The 15,757-nt window shown below is 42.4% G+C and overlaps 1 protein-coding gene and 1 long non-coding RNA gene across 15 annotated transcripts in view; one reads left to right on the forward strand and one right to left on the reverse strand.

The window, feature by feature from the left end:
• The window catches only part of LOC109906613 (VPS10 domain-containing receptor SorCS2), a 327,683-nt gene that overhangs the window by 177,600 nt on the left and 134,326 nt on the right, over window positions 1-15,757 (reverse strand). The window lies entirely within an intron of this gene.
• Window positions 2,953-7,941, forward strand: LOC109906614 (uncharacterized). 4 transcript variants are annotated; one of them, XR_004203399.1, is made up of 3 exons: window positions 2,953-3,459; window positions 3,631-7,541; window positions 7,703-7,750. It is a non-coding gene; the product is annotated as an uncharacterized LOC109906614 (long non-coding RNA). The 4 variants fall into 4 exon arrangements; XR_004203401.1 differs by having other exon boundaries at window positions 3,631-7,104; window positions 7,349-7,745; XR_004203400.1 differs by having other exon boundaries at window positions 3,012-3,459; window positions 3,631-3,727; window positions 7,027-7,745.

Raw genomic sequence — 15,757 nt, forward strand, 5'->3', positions numbered from 1 at the left:
AAGCAGTAATTATTTTTGTAAACTGCAGCACTCTTGAGCCATTTCCTTTTTATTACCATTCTCCACTGACAAATAACCGTGGGCTAGGGGCGAACCAGCGAAACACATTGGCAAATCACCAAAATCTCAAAATCTGGCAGTTTCATGAGCAGGTGATGGTTAGGTGACAGCTATGGAGCAAGGACCCTGAGATTCTGAGATTGATGGTCAGCTCCTTGAGGATATTTCTCCAGCCTAGCCAAATCAAACACCTAGCGATGGCGCCGCTAGTGCCGGGAAAGTAATTGTTTGTGACATTTTCTGTTGAATGGTGCCGTTTTGCTCGACCAAGGGTGAAAAGGTATGGCAGTCTGTGGGAAATTGACAGGCGTATTTTATTCAGAGTCAATTGCATTCATTTTGCGAGACTGCATATTCTACATGTTTGGTGTGAATCAAACCAAAGTATAAAGGAGACTCAGATATAACTGCAAACACAGACCAACCAACAGGTATAGCAGACACAGAGGAACTCTATATTAAAATATATTCAATTGGCATGATTTCTATTCCAGTATTGCACTATTGCCAGTAAGGATACCCCCGAAGGATACCCCTGAAGTGGTACGCTTTTCTAAAGAGATAGTCAGTCCAACCTCCTGAACCAGATTGGAATGGAAGTGCTGCTGTGCTGAATGAGAGAGGTAAGTGGAGAGAGAGCATAGAGCATTCCGTGTTGAAGAGAGGAAAGGAAAGAGGGGATGGCAGAGGGGGCTGGAAGGGGAGGCCTTGATGAAGGGGAGTGATCAGAGATCAAGTCCACCCGGCCCCACTCTGAACCAGACAAGTGGATTTGCTTTACAGCGTCACTGTCTTACACTCAGCAGGGCAGCAACCACAATGGTGGGCACACACACAGACACATGGGTATCAGAAGAGGAAATACAGTCGCACATGCAGGTTAGCGGTTTTGTTCTTGTTCTGGAGGTAGGTCTGCAGAGTGGCCAGTAGCTGGAACAGCCACAAGGTCATAGAATCTGATTTTAAACTTAACCCTAAACTTAAACACACTGCTAAACCTAATGGCTAACCCTAACCTTAAACTAAGACCCCCAAAAAAATCACATTTAGATTTTCATAAATTTTTACATTATAGCCAATTTTGAGTTTGCATCTGTCCTATCTAAGGGGGAAATCGCTCAGTTCTTGTCCTCCAGGACAATAACTTATGACAATAAACGTCAACCTACCACAACACAGCGGGCAGACAGATATGCACCCACAGACAGATACAGAAATGTACACACAAACATGTGTATGGCCGCGTGTGGCCACACTACACGCGCACACACACACACACACACACACACACACACACACACACACGCACACACACACACACACACACACGCACACGCACACGCACACAATCCCCAATCCATTCGGCAAAGCTCTGGATGAGTGCTCTGACAGAGCTGCACAAAAAAAGGAGTGGCCTAGTAGGGGTTGAGCTATTTCTTCACGTCCCCGCGGTCAGCAAGTAGTGTTTTCATCTTCCCCAGTGCACTGTGGAGGTCATTTAACCTGGGTAACTCAGAGACAGACAGATCCCGCTGATGGCTGAGTGTGTTCGGAGCCAGAGCTTACTGCTTAACTCGAAGCTGTGTGCTGACTTTGCTGCTGTTACTGAGGCCTACTTGGAGAGGGATGGAAGATGAAGTCCATAGGCTGTCAGTCAGTACCTTTTAAAAACCTAAGCACACATGAATAGCTTTCTTGAAATGGTTAGTTCGCTGCCATATTTTAGCAGACACTCCTATCAAGAGCAACGTACAGTCGTGAGTGCATACCTTTTTTGTCATTTTCCCTCGTGGGAATCAAACCCACAAAACCTAGTATTGCAAGCACCATGCACTACCAACTGAGCCACACGGGACCCTCAAAGCTTCTCAAATGAATGTCTCTCTTACACTGACTCTATGCATACTCACAAGACGATACAAAAAACATTAGGAACACCTGCTCTTTCCATGACACAGAAAGATCAGATGAATCCAGGCGAAAGCTATGATCTATTTTTGACGTATTTTGTTAAATTGACTTCAATCACTGTAGATGAAGGGGAGGAGGCATAAAAGGCTCCCTGTTAACCAGAGACAATTGAGACATGGATTGTAAGTGAAAAATGTAAGTGCCTTTGAACGGGGTGTGGTAGTAGGTGCCAGGCGCACCGGTTTGAGTGTGTCAACACCTGCCACACTTCTGGGTTCTTCACGCTCTCAACAGTTTCCCGTGTGTATAAAGAATGGTCCACCACACAAAGGAGATCCAGCCAAAATAAGAATGTGTTCTTAACTGACTTGCCTAGTTAAATAATGGTATAAAAAATAAACAAAATCATCTGGGGTACACGGAAAAGGTGTGAATTAAAACCGAGGATTTACCTCTGCCTGAGGTAATTTTCATGAAGAAGGATGAAAAGGTGAGGCCGTTCTATACCAATTGGTATCAAAAGAATTGCTGGCCGTGCCTGCTTTTTGTAAAGTCTGAGCCTTGGGTCGAAAGGGGGGTACAGTGACCTGAAGAACATCGATCGTTCAGCTAAACGGCAAAACAAAACAGGGATCATATTGTAATGAAACGGGCAGGGAGCAGGCCTCGAACCCTCAACCTTCTAGCCTGACTGTGCCTGACTGTGCCCCCAAAAGCATGTTACGATGCTTTACTTGCTGAACATGTCGAACTTTCGACTGTCTTTTCTGGGATGCCGAAAGTTATTCTGAATTGATTTGATAACTTCCATCGCATCATCCGTAAAAATGTTGTTTAAAAGAGAGAGGTTGATGCAGGGCATTTTTTTGCATGCGCTCAAGTAGGCTTTCCACTTCCCACCTGTATTTGTTTAGCAAAGATGATAACACATAATCACTCTGGACAGACACAAGCAAAAACTCATGGCATAAATGTTGCAGCAGCCTAGGCGACACCTAAACATTAGAAATATGACATGCTGTATGGGATGAAAACAAGAATATTTTTCAGTCTGATCAACTGTAGGCCACTAATAAGAGCAGCTGTATACAGCCTATGCGCCCTGTCCATCTGGTCAGGGTAAACTAATTGGTAATGTTATGTACAGTGCGTCAGTGAAGTGGATGATCAGGGCTTTATTCAGTAACGTTTCTTGGGCTACTTTGAGGTGTCAAGTGGACGGGATGTGCAGTCTGTTTAAAACTTTATGAATTTTGAGATGACTGTGTTTTTCATAGAGAAACCCGTTGTCCAAACCTACTATGTAATGGAATGTATCTGCTATTTGTATTTACAGCTAAATCCACTCCGGTTCCCTGATTTAAGAGGTGATGACCACTCCAATCCACGACTATTGTCAACTCTCTCCTGACATGAACTGAAGCAGTGTCTCATGTGCTCGCTCATCCACTGGCATATTGAATGTTTCCTCTCCAGTCTCCAAGCAATGTGAGTACCACTATCAATTTTCTGTCATTACTGTATGTGGAGTCAATCACACACACAAACACAATCACATTATTACACATCAGTGATTTTACTCCTTGCTTGGACTAACTAATTCTTAGCTCTTTTGTCTAACTGTGTAGTGTGTCGTGTTATTGTTTGTTGTCTTCCCAGTCAACTCCTGTCCTGCACTGAAGTCAAGCCTCTGAACACCTCAACGCATGCCTCACACCCTCATTCAATTACCGCTGTGATTCCTTCCCAAAACAGTGTAAGTAATCCTCTCCTTCCCATTCCCCGAAACATTGTGCTATAAATGTCTTTATTAAATGCTTTAGGTTAAAATCCTTTTGCCTTTGACGATTTTTGAAACACACTCGTCTCCGTGGGTTCCACGCCAATACCGTGGGTATCCCATCCTCCTCCATTTGTCAAGTCACCAACCTCCACTGGTTTCATGATATATGTGTATTTTAGTCCATCTTGTGTTTCCGTTTTAACTCTGCATCGTTGGGAAGGGCTCGTAGGCAAGCATTTCACGGTAAAGTCTACACCCGTTGGATTTTGCTAAGTGCTAGCACCACCAGGCTCCCTCTCTTTCCATAGGCGGTGAGGGGGGGGGGTCAGTGGTTCCAGATACTGGGATTGATCTCTCCCCACCACTACACTGGCCCTAATTAAGGCCTGAGAGTTTAATGGAGCAGGGAATTTTAGGATCTATTGATGAGGACAGATTATTGGCATTGGGATGGAATTCATAATTAGGTGGGTGTTTGTATTTGTCCTATTTATCTGCATATGGAAGTGTTTTTTTTTTTGCATATCCCAATGAGACCAGGGTCTACCTTTATCAGAGGGACTCTTGAGCAATTTGGGAATACGTGTCTTGCTCAACGGCACATAGGCAGATTTGTCACCTTATCGGCTTGAAGAATCAAACGAACAACCTTTCGGTAACTGACCCGACACTCTAACCACTAGGCTACCTGCTGCCTGAAAATGTAAGTGCATTTAATCATTTAAAGGAGCCAAAAGCTAACTAGATTTAAAGGGACAGTAGCGGAAAAACACAACAAATCCTAATTGAGCAATGATTCCTCACCCAGTATAAACAGCCTCATTACCACTGAGTAAGAGAGAACGCTTTTGTTATCATTTGGATTTAAATGCTTGAGAGACAAAAAAAATGCTCATTAAATCTCCCATGGGATTGAAGTCAAAGGGTCATCAATGAGACATTATGTGACTAATAAGGCTAATTTGGGAGATTGTGTTTGGAGCCCGGTGTCCGGGTAGCTAACGCGTAAAAGAGTAATGACGTGAAGTTAATAGGAGAGTTAATTTAGTACTTGCCATTCCGCTACCCAGATTAATAGACTGGATGGATGAGATGAGCTATAGTAGATGAGTGAGAAATAATTACTTTGAAACAGTGCACTGGGGAGAGGGAATGTGAGATGGAGGAGGAGGAAGGGGAACAGGGAAAGAGGGTAATGGGAACAGGGAAAGAGGGTAATGGGAAGACGGAAAGGAGTGTTACCGAACATCTTTGGTACGAAAAATACATTGTTCTTCTCACTCCTGCCAAAGCCACTTTCTAAAATGGAGAAACAGTGAGTGATGCTTCTCTCTGAAGCATTTTACGTCATATTATTCCTTGCAGAATGCCATATTGAATAGATGAAATCCAAGGGTATACTACAAAAAAATGAAATACAATACAACATAACCTGCAACGGACTATTCTGTGTTCAAGATGAGTTGAGAATGGCTGATCCTGCTCCAGTCATTACCACGGTTCTGTTCTCCCCAATTAAGGTGCCACCAACCTCCTGTGGTCAAAAGACCAATGAATGGAAAAAGATCAGAATTGGGCTGCCTGTGTAAACGCAGCCTAACTGCCATTCAACATCTATCTGCACTGCACAGAGTTTCGATAGGGGAGAAATGCTCTGAGGTTTATACAGACATATTCATGTTGACATCAACTGATGAAAGTCACTGATGATGCCCCAGGGTACAATGTCATTTCCATTCCAAACAGTCATTTGTTGTATCAGAGAATGATGCAGGGAGAGTCATAAAGAAAACAATGAAAGAGGAGATACAAACAGAGGAAGAAAAAAATACAACTTTAAATCAGAATATAGTGTGAGACAGGGAAAATACAGAACGATTGTAGGTGTATGTGTGAGTGTGTGGGGATGCATGCTTGCGTGTGTGTCTCAGATAGAGAGAGATCGAGAGAGAGAGAGAGAGAGAGAGAGAGGTGTGCGAGAGATTCAGAGACAAGACACTCCGGCTAGAAATTGTGTTTTTTGTCGATGCGCTTGAGGAAACAGAGTGCGAGCGAAAACACTTTAGGATGGTGTTAGGCGCTGATTCAGATTTAATGTCCTAATATGTCAAGGTCGCTCCCAGCGGCTCCCTTCCCCAGGAAGACAAATGGAGAGCATCGGGGCAGACGCAGTGAGCAGACACCCGAGCTAAGAGAGGTGTAGGCAGAGAAGCAGTGGTGGAGGAGGAGGGGAATCGTTCAGCAAGGCCAGAGAATGCATTAGAAGAGCACTGCTTAAGACACAATGGTTAGAATGGTTGGAGTCAGAAAAGGCAACTTCCGAATGAAGAGGAATACAGTTGTCAGTGTACCAGAAAACCTTTTCTGTGTAATCGACTACATTGAAATGTACCCAAAACGGCCCATATTATAATATCATACCCATAGCTACAGTAATATAAGAACAAGTATTTTTTTTATCAAGTATGGTGTGTCATACCCCTGGTGTCATACACCCGGCTAGAATGTAGAATGTAGCCAATCCAGAATCCAAACTAGCCGGTTTATAATGATCTATATGGCTTTGATGCATTACTGTACTCGGGATCAAGAGAACCATGCTGATTGAGACATGTCAGAGATTAAATGCAGAGCTGAAGATCTAGCGCTGACAGAAGACTTATTTGAAGTCAGGTTTCACACGTCTCGCACTTTGTGCACGTGCACTCTCTGTCTGTAATATATAATGCCCTTGGATGTCTAGGGGATGTCTGGAATGTGTGAGTAGAGGAGCCCAGCTCACGCTCTGACTGGGGTTCAAATGAACCCTAATGGCAGAACAGAGATTAGATTTACACATGAAAGAGGCAGGGGGATAGCTAGTCTCTCTCTCGAAAAGAAATTCTATCTCAAGACTTTGATTATGGCTTGAGAGATCAGGGGATAGCCTAGATTTGGAGAAGGTGGAATTTGAGTTAAGAGCATGACTCTCGCTCAGTATTGCAAACACACAGAGGCAGAGACAGACGCTGTCAGTCTGAACCAGGTCCAGGCCACCAGACGGCCTCGTTGGACTGGCCATGCCGTTCGGTGATTGGGCCACAGAGATCTCCCAGGGGACCCCCGTCTGGCTCATCGGGCCTGGGCGGGGGCCAACATCACAGACTGAGAAGAGGATTGAGCCATATCTGGCGGTGGAAAATCTGTCAGGCCATTCTCTCATCCAAACTCATTTTTTTTATTTTATTTTCTGTCATCCAAACCAAAAACCCACAACAAATCTGTCATCCTAGCCCAACCCACAACAACACAGAACCGCAAAATCTGCAGCAGACTGAAAAACCTCTCAACTGAAACTTGGGTAAAAGAAGGTGAGAAATGCTTCCTCTTTTAAGACATTATTAGTGCCTGGTATTATTGACAAATTAGTGTATTTTCAGAAGAAATGTGCGTAATTTGTGCAAAACATGTTTGCTATTGTGTACGATATAAGGGATCTTCATGACCTCTATCACTCTCCTTTCATCTCTTAGCGACGAAGACAGAGGAGCTTTACATATATAGATGGATCGTATAATTGTATTGCTGCCATTAAAATACCGTTTACCGTTCAAGCTGATTTGCAGATTCATCAGAACAACACGCCGGAAATACTATCCGACAGATCACCCCCATCCAAAACTATAGTCGTATATATCTTGACTCTGCAGAGGAGATGATGATTGGGATAATTTGGGATATAGCCCTATTCTTTATGACACTGTCCTCATGCAGTCTATCAGCCAAAAAAGACAAGACTCCACACCCTGTGAGTGTGTTTATTATGACAACCTTTACTTTTTTATAAATATACTATTTAGTAAAATGTTAACTCCCTTGAGCTTAAAACCTATTTTGCAACCTATTTTGATCTTCACAATGTCATGCCCTGATCTGTTTCACCTGTCCTTGTCTCCACCCCCCCTCCAGGTGTCGCCCATCTTCCCCAGGTGTGTTTCCTGTCAGTCTGTGCCAGTTCGTCTTGTTTTTTCAAGTCAACCAGCGGTTTCTCAGCTCCTGACTCTGAACCCGCCTGCTTGACCACTCTGCCGGAGCCTGCCTGCCTGCCTGCCGTCCTGTACCTTGGCCCAACTACTCTGGATTATCGACCCCTGCCTTGACCTGTCATTTGCCTGCCCCTGATGTTACAATAAAAAAGGTTACTTCTACACAGTCTGCACTTCGGTCATACCTGAAACCTGATACACAAGGTCCCCCTGGATTAGACTGTTCTGTCTAGTTATGGCTGCTATCCTATCACAAATGAACAGCTATCAAATTCCTCTGTCTGACTAGCATCTGTTCCTTACTGCGTTTAGGTTTTTACAAGACAGACAGGTCCTCGGAATCCATCTATCTGTTTATATCTTTTTTTTACGGAGGTACAATGGTTACAGTTGATAAATTGAGGACAGGCTGAGAGATACCCAGTAAAATGCTTTATAACCATAAAGCATTTTACTGGGTATACCTCAGCCCGTCCTCAATTGGGCAGCGACCTGATTGTGTCAACGCTGTATCGTCTGTTAAAACATGAGAGGGTGGATCGAGAGGGGGGCCACTTTCAAAAACCTGTCACATGTTGATGATGTGTACACTAAGGTCAACGTGTGAAGGACAATGGGAAAGTAGAACCAAAGACAGTACAGTATGAAGATAGGCAGAAACTGCTTCTCCCCGATCACACTTGTAGGCGATGTCACGGCGACGTTGCCTAGCTAAGCTCATGCGCAGAAACAGGTCATCGGGTCTAACTGTCATCAAATCAGACAGGCAAATCAAAGGCAATCCTTCGATATAAAGTTGTTTTTGACAAAAATGTAAACGTGTCAGTTTGTCACTTTCACAAAGTTGGAGTAATAGCATGTTCAACTACTTAAGACATTGGCTCGAATCTAGGATGTGCCTTTAGTTTTTGAGAAAATTTCAACTAAGGAAGAATTTTTCACTTCTCTCATTGACTTCCCAAACCCCGGTTTGGCCTGCTTCGCAAGCACTTCCGTAAGTCTCGCGATGTTGCGTCTCTGGGTTTAGAAACTCTGTGGTAGAACAATCGTTTACAAAAAAGCCAGACAAAACAAACAGCAATGTTTTTCTTTCAGGATATTTGTTTTGACTGAGATTTGTTTTGAAGATCCCCGTGACCTTGTTCTGACCTGTGAACACTGAATCTGTGAGGCTGTGAAAACCTGCAAAAGTCTATGAACTGGCGATATCCTGAGGCCATTGACATGTATGTAAAACGTGTGAACCCATGTTGATAGCGGTTGGTCCCTGACCGTGTGAACTTTCCATGGCCCCGGGGTGACAGTAACTGACGTGTAATGTCACCTGTATGTCTCACACCTCATAAAATGGCACCCTGCTGAGATGCCTGGAGAGGAGTTATGGTGGTGACTTCAAAACCGTGACATGCATGTACTCCAATAAAAGAACAGTAGGAACCACTGAACTGAACAACACTAATGCAGCAACACCCACAGGTAGACCCAATTAGACTTAGGAAAACGGATCTATATACAACTACGTTAATCGACACTGAAGTATCTGGACACCAAAGAAATGGGAGAACCCAGAGCTTTCAACTGATCTCATGCCTTCATCAACGGGGCATTGATTTGATGCCTCTCTGTCTTCCTAGCTCTCCCTTCCTCTCTTATCCTTCATTCCCTGAATGATGATAGAGGGGCGGTCAGATTTGGAGTTGGGCCATCTCGCTCGGCACAGCTTCATCAAACTATGACTCCAGACTCCCTGAGGAGTTGTTGGCCCCTGTGGGACCAGAGCCAGGGGGAGGGGACGACAGTGATGCACAGTGCAGTAGAAAGGCCAGGGAGGAGATGTACTGTACTGTCGGGGCCAGGAGTGGGGTTTCACATTAGATAGTGTCAGAACAGAAGAGCCAGAAGACAAGAGTAGAACAAAGTAGAGTTTGGGATGATGTCATTGGGAGAATACAGTAGCATTACTGGAAGCTAGAAAGACGTATACCCCCACATATATGCAAATGGCTACACATGAGAGGATATAAGAGGAGTTCCATTTACCCCTCTATAGAAATGACACAATATAACAACTAAATATAACAACTGTGACCCAAATATTTTAACATTCATAAATAATTAAACAATATTGAACTGTAGGAAGAGCGTAGATATCCTATGCTTAGTCATTGTCACTCATGTAGCGAGTATGCCACCAACACAGCATGCCATCTGAACCATCCGGGCAGCTAGCCAACAGAGAGAGTCAGGCCATGTAAGTGCACTCAGGAGTGGTGGAGGGGCACTCAGAAGTGTGCTACAGAGCCACTAGAACACAGTAATGGGTGGATGAGGGCCACTGTCAAAACACACACTGCTTATGAGAGTTCCCTCAGGCCCTTGAAACGTTGCCTCTGTCCCTTTTTCTGGACATGCAGTATTCATGTGACTCCACATATTGCAAAGAGGCTAACGTTACTCACTTGGAACTACAAGCGAAGAATAGAAATGATGTCACCCATGTGACTCTCCCATCATTCTGGACAAAGGCAGGGATGAGCAAAGTGTTGGACAAATTAGTTATATGCAACATCTGAAATCGGCTCCAGAGGAGAGGCACCTTTCAGTACTGTACCATCAACCTTTTCAGGGGTCTCTCAGAGCAACAAGACAGGAGACATACAGTAGCCGGGTAGCATGAATCATTGTCAGTTCGGACAACCATGTTTTGGAAGTTTCTGACACGGCCCCACAGTGACCCCTGAATAAGAGGCTGATACACAGGCCCATATGGATGCCCTCAGGGGCCCACAGGGCTCTAACCAGACACTATCTGACAAGTCCTTCTGTTGTCTGTCTGATATGGGATCCGAACTGTCATATGGGCCCTGGTGAGTATGTGGCTACAGTGTGAACTCCAACATTGCCTCCTGACGTGAACTTTTCTATTGCTAATCATTGGCTAAACAGTGCAAGTCTAGCATTAGAGTATATTCTTTATGCAGAACTTATTTTCTGAAACAAGTTCCATTTGAAATGCAGAAAAACATCAATACCTACTACAACACATTATGTTGATGGCATCGAGGTCATCAGTTATGACCTATATGGGGCGGCAGGTAGCCTATTGCTTAGAGCGTTCGGTCAGTAACTAAAAGGTTGCTGGATCAAATCCCTGAGCTGACAAGGTAAAAATCTGTTGTTCTATCCCTTATAACGTCTTCTTAGTGTAAAAAAAAAAGCCGTCATGACATACAGTTGAAGTCGGACGTTTACATACACTTAGGTTGGAGTCATTAAAACTTGTTTTTCAACCACTCCACAAATGTTTTGTTAACAAACTATAGTTTGGGCAAGTCGGTTAGGACATCTACTTTGTGCATGACACAATACATTTTTCCAACAATTGTTTACAGACAGATTATTCCACTTATAATTTACTGTATCACAATTCCAGTGGGTCAGAAGTTTACATACACTAAGAAGACTGTGACTTTAAACAGCTTGGAAAATTCCAGATAATTATGTTATTGCTTTAGAAGCTTCTGATAAGCTTATTGACATCATTTGACTCAATTGGAGGTGTACCTGTGGATGTATTTCAAGGCCTACCTTCAAACTCAGTGCCTCTTTGCTTGACATCATGGGAAAATCAAAAGAAATCAGCCAAGACCTCAGAAAATGAAGTCTGGTTCATCCTTGGGAGAAATTTCCAAACGCCTGAAGGTACCACGTTCATCTGTACAAACAATAGTACGCAAGTATAAACACCATGGGACCACGCAGCCGTCATACCGCTCAGGAAGGAGACACGTTCTGTCTCCTAGAGATGAACGTACTTTGGTACGAAAAAAAAAATATTATCCTAAAATGATATACCCAAATCTAACTGCCTGTAACTCAGGCCCTAAAGCAAGGATATTTTTTATTTAAACAGGCAAGTCAGTTAAGAACAAATAATTTTTTTCAATGACGGCCTAGGAACAGTGGGTTAACTGCCTGTTCAGGGGAAGAACGACAGATTTGTACCTTGTCAGCTCGGGGGTTTTAACTTGCAACCTTCCGGTTACTAGTCCAATGCTCTAACCACTAGGCTACCCTGCCGCCCCGATATATGTATATCCTTGGTACCATTTGAAAGGAAATACTTTGACGTTTGTGGAAATGTGAATTGAATGTAGGAGAATATAACACAATTAGTTCTGGTAGAAGAAAATACAAAGAAAAAAACAACCGCTTTTTTTCCACCACCATCTCTGAAATGCAACAGAAAGGTCCCAGTTCTAGCCATCACTCTGGTTGTAATTCCGGTGGTGTCCACAAGATGGCAGCAGTGTACATGCAAAGTGTATGTTCAGACGGATAACTTGAAGTATGAGCGAACTACATGACATTTAGTGTGATGTCACTAACGTGTAATGTCACCTGGGCAAATCGTGAAGGAGACATTTGCATTCATATTACATATTTCTGCAAGAATTTCGTCAAATCTGTATACTTGGACTTTGATTTAGCTTTTCCAGTATTAGTGGCCATAGTATAAGTTCAACATTTGCAAAACACCCAGTTTTCATAACTTAATAACTTTGAATATTCTTATAATTTTTGTTCAAAAGGAAAAGGCATGCTGTCGCACAAGTTTAGCAACTACATTTTGCGACAGATACAGAGTCGATCAAGTGAAGACCACCCTCGTTATTGGCGTGCCATGAAGGTGTCGCTCTCTGACCAGATTTGGTGTCCTATAGGATATACTACACCCCTAATGATATAGTGAAGTTTTGTTACCTTCTAAGATCTCTGAGGAATACATACGAACGTGATTTGACCGGATTGAAACAACGTTTAGGGTTTGATTTTCACAGATTCCTTTCTTTGCAAATTGAACCGGTGGAAATACAAAATCCATCGTGCATGCTATATGGACCTTTTTAGGATATGAAGAAGGCTTTTATCTAACAAAACGACACTTAATGTTATCTCTGGGACCCTTTCGATGATAAATCAAAGCAGGTACACATTTCACCTTCAGAGGGGAATTTACCAAACCTATCGCGGTGAAAAAAAGTGTTTTGTTGTTAGGAGCTCTCCTCAAACAATTGCATGGCATTTTTCCGCAGTAACAGCTACTGTAAATTAGACAGTGAAGTTATATTAACAAGACTTTTAGCTTTCAGTAGATATAAGACACTTACTGTGCATGTACTGACATTTGTTGTTTGTCTAAAATCTGCGATCGTGACACAAGGCGCTGCATGACTTACAACTGTCCCGTTGACGGGGCGCTTATCCCTAAGAAGGCAGTTAACCCACTGTTCCCCAGTAGACTGTCATTGTAAATAAGAATTTGTTCTTAACTGACTTGCCTAGTTAAATTTAAAAAATGGTGTCTTCATCAAGTCAGAATAAGCAATGATTGTTATGTAAAACTATACTATAGGATGTAATTTGAGACGGCTTAGATTCCAATTCAATGAAATGGACTGTGAAAGCAGAATTGTAATGAGAATTTAAAATGATCTTATGATCTTCAGAAACTACAACCATAATGTTCTCTCTTTACCTCTAAATGCCTCCTTTTCAGGTCGAGTCAGCACTACATGCAAATCTTTAAGAAACTACATTAAAAACTTCTTCGGGATAGAGGGCAGCATTTTCACTTTTGGATAAATAGCTTGCCCAAATTCAACATCCTGCTACTCATCCCCAGAATATAAGATATGCATATTATAGTAGATTTGGATAGAAAACACTGACGTTTCTAAAACTCTTTGAATCATGTCTGTGAGTATAACAGAACTTATGTAGCAGGCAAAACCCAGAGGACAAACCATTCAGATATTTCTTTTTTGAGGTCACTGTCTATTCAATGAGCTTTCATTGGGAAACTAGATTTCTAAGGGACTTGTTTGCAGTTCCTAGCGCTTCCACTGGATGTCACCAGTCTTTAGAAATTGGTTGACGTTATTCCTTTGTGTAATGAAGAAGTACGGCCATCTTGAATGAGTGTCACTTGAAGTGGACTTTTTGAGAGAGGCGCATGACTCGAAAAGTAGCGTCAGTTTGTTGTCTTCCTGTATTGAACACAGATCATCCTGTCTTCAAAATGATCGATTATTAATGTTTAAAATACCTAAAGTTGTATTACAAAAGTAGTTTGAAATGTTTTGGCAAAGTTTACAGGTAACTTTTTAAATATTTTGTAGTGACGTTGCGCAAGTTGGAAGCTGTGTTTTTCTGGATCAAACGCGCCAAATAAATAGACATTTTGGATATATATTGACGGAATTAATCGAACAAAAGGATCATTTGTTTATGGGACATATTGGAGTGTCAACAAAAGAAGCTCGTCAAAGGTAAGGCATGATTTATATTTTATTTCTGCGTATTGTGTTGTGCCTGCAGGGTTGAAATATGCTACTCTCTCTTTGTTTACTATTGTGCTATCATCAGAATGCATCTTATGCTTTCGCCGAAAAGCCGTTTTGAAATCTGACATGTTGGCTGGATTCACAACGAGGGTAGCTTTAATTTGGTATCTTACATGTGTGATTTAATGATGTTTGGTTTCTATAGTATTTTATTTGAATTTGGCGCTCTGCATTTTCCCTGGCTATTGGCCAAATGGGACGCAAGCGTCCTGCCTATCCCAGAGAGGTTAAATAAACGTTTCCATGTACCAAATAAAAATCCACGTGTTTCCATCGCATTTTCAATTCTACCGATAGTTTTGTAACAAAATAGCAAATGTGCCTACTCTGGTCTTGGCACATGTCCTCTATGCAACATCTCACAGATACAGTGTGGGTAGGCTCTGTGGGTAGGTTATTCTACATGATGAGATTATCATCTACATGATGAGATTATCATGTATAAGAATAAGATTATTTTGGGGGGTCAAATGGCAGTCAAGCAATGCTCATCATGTCACCAGAATAAAAACATTTATTGGAAAGGAGCATCAAGCTCATACCGTGCACTTCCACCACCCTGTGAAGTTCATCATAACTTATTTCATCTGTAGCCCACTAAACTGAATGTTTTCCGAGTCGTAGTGGGAGGACCACACACCATATCATCGTGTGACTCCAAGTTTACTTCGATATGATGGTTATTCTATCAATATTTGCAGATAAAGACATTTCCACCACCATTTCTCGCAAAATCTATTTTACAGACACAAAAAGATCCAACCATGTCGAACGAAAAAAAGATCCGTCAGTATTTGTAAAAGTGTCCCGAAACTTCCTGTTTCCATCAGAGCTGTCGTTATTTTGTTATACATCATGGCTTTACTCGCATAAAAACTGTGGATGGAAACGTGGTTAGTAAGATACTTAATTGTTACCCAGAAATGGTTTCATCTTGATATATAAAGAGGAACGTGGAAATGAATTGAAAGAATGAATGAAATCCATTTAAAAAGGGATATGATACATGTGGATATAATTCTCCCACCAATTGCAAATAACCACATTTAGTATTTTCCACATGCACTCAAGAAAATGCACCTAGTTCTCCTAGTGCGCATAATTAAATGAATCAGAATCCAACATTGCATATTCAATTTACTAATAAAAAGGTTTCTTAAAACAGCACCAACAAGCTCAATTTGAACACCAGAATGTGGTGGAGTACTCACTCAGCCACCCTCTAACATATGCAGGAGTAGAAAGAGGACCTATTTGCATACATCGCAATTATCATTGTCAACTTTTAACGTAATCCACATTGCGATGAAAATACACTTCGCGTTTAGGCCCAGCTGGATACTTTTCCAGTGACTTCAGTGAAACCTTCGCCTCCACCCTGAAGCTCTTTAAGATGAAGAGAAGTTGAAGCAAAGTTACTGTGACTCCATGTTAGCTCGTTATAATCCCTGCCTGTTGGTTAAAGCTCATTAGCTTTAGCATAAATGGATGCTGTCTAGCGGGGGGGCGGTGGAATCGGGGCAGGGTGGCGGTGATGGCACTTCCGCCATGACAAGTATCGCTCGCCCACC

This window comes from Oncorhynchus kisutch, linkage group LG16 (genome assembly GCF_002021735.2).
Source record: "Oncorhynchus kisutch isolate 150728-3 linkage group LG16, Okis_V2, whole genome shotgun sequence".
NCBI lineage: Eukaryota > Metazoa > Chordata > Actinopteri > Salmoniformes > Salmonidae > Oncorhynchus > Oncorhynchus kisutch.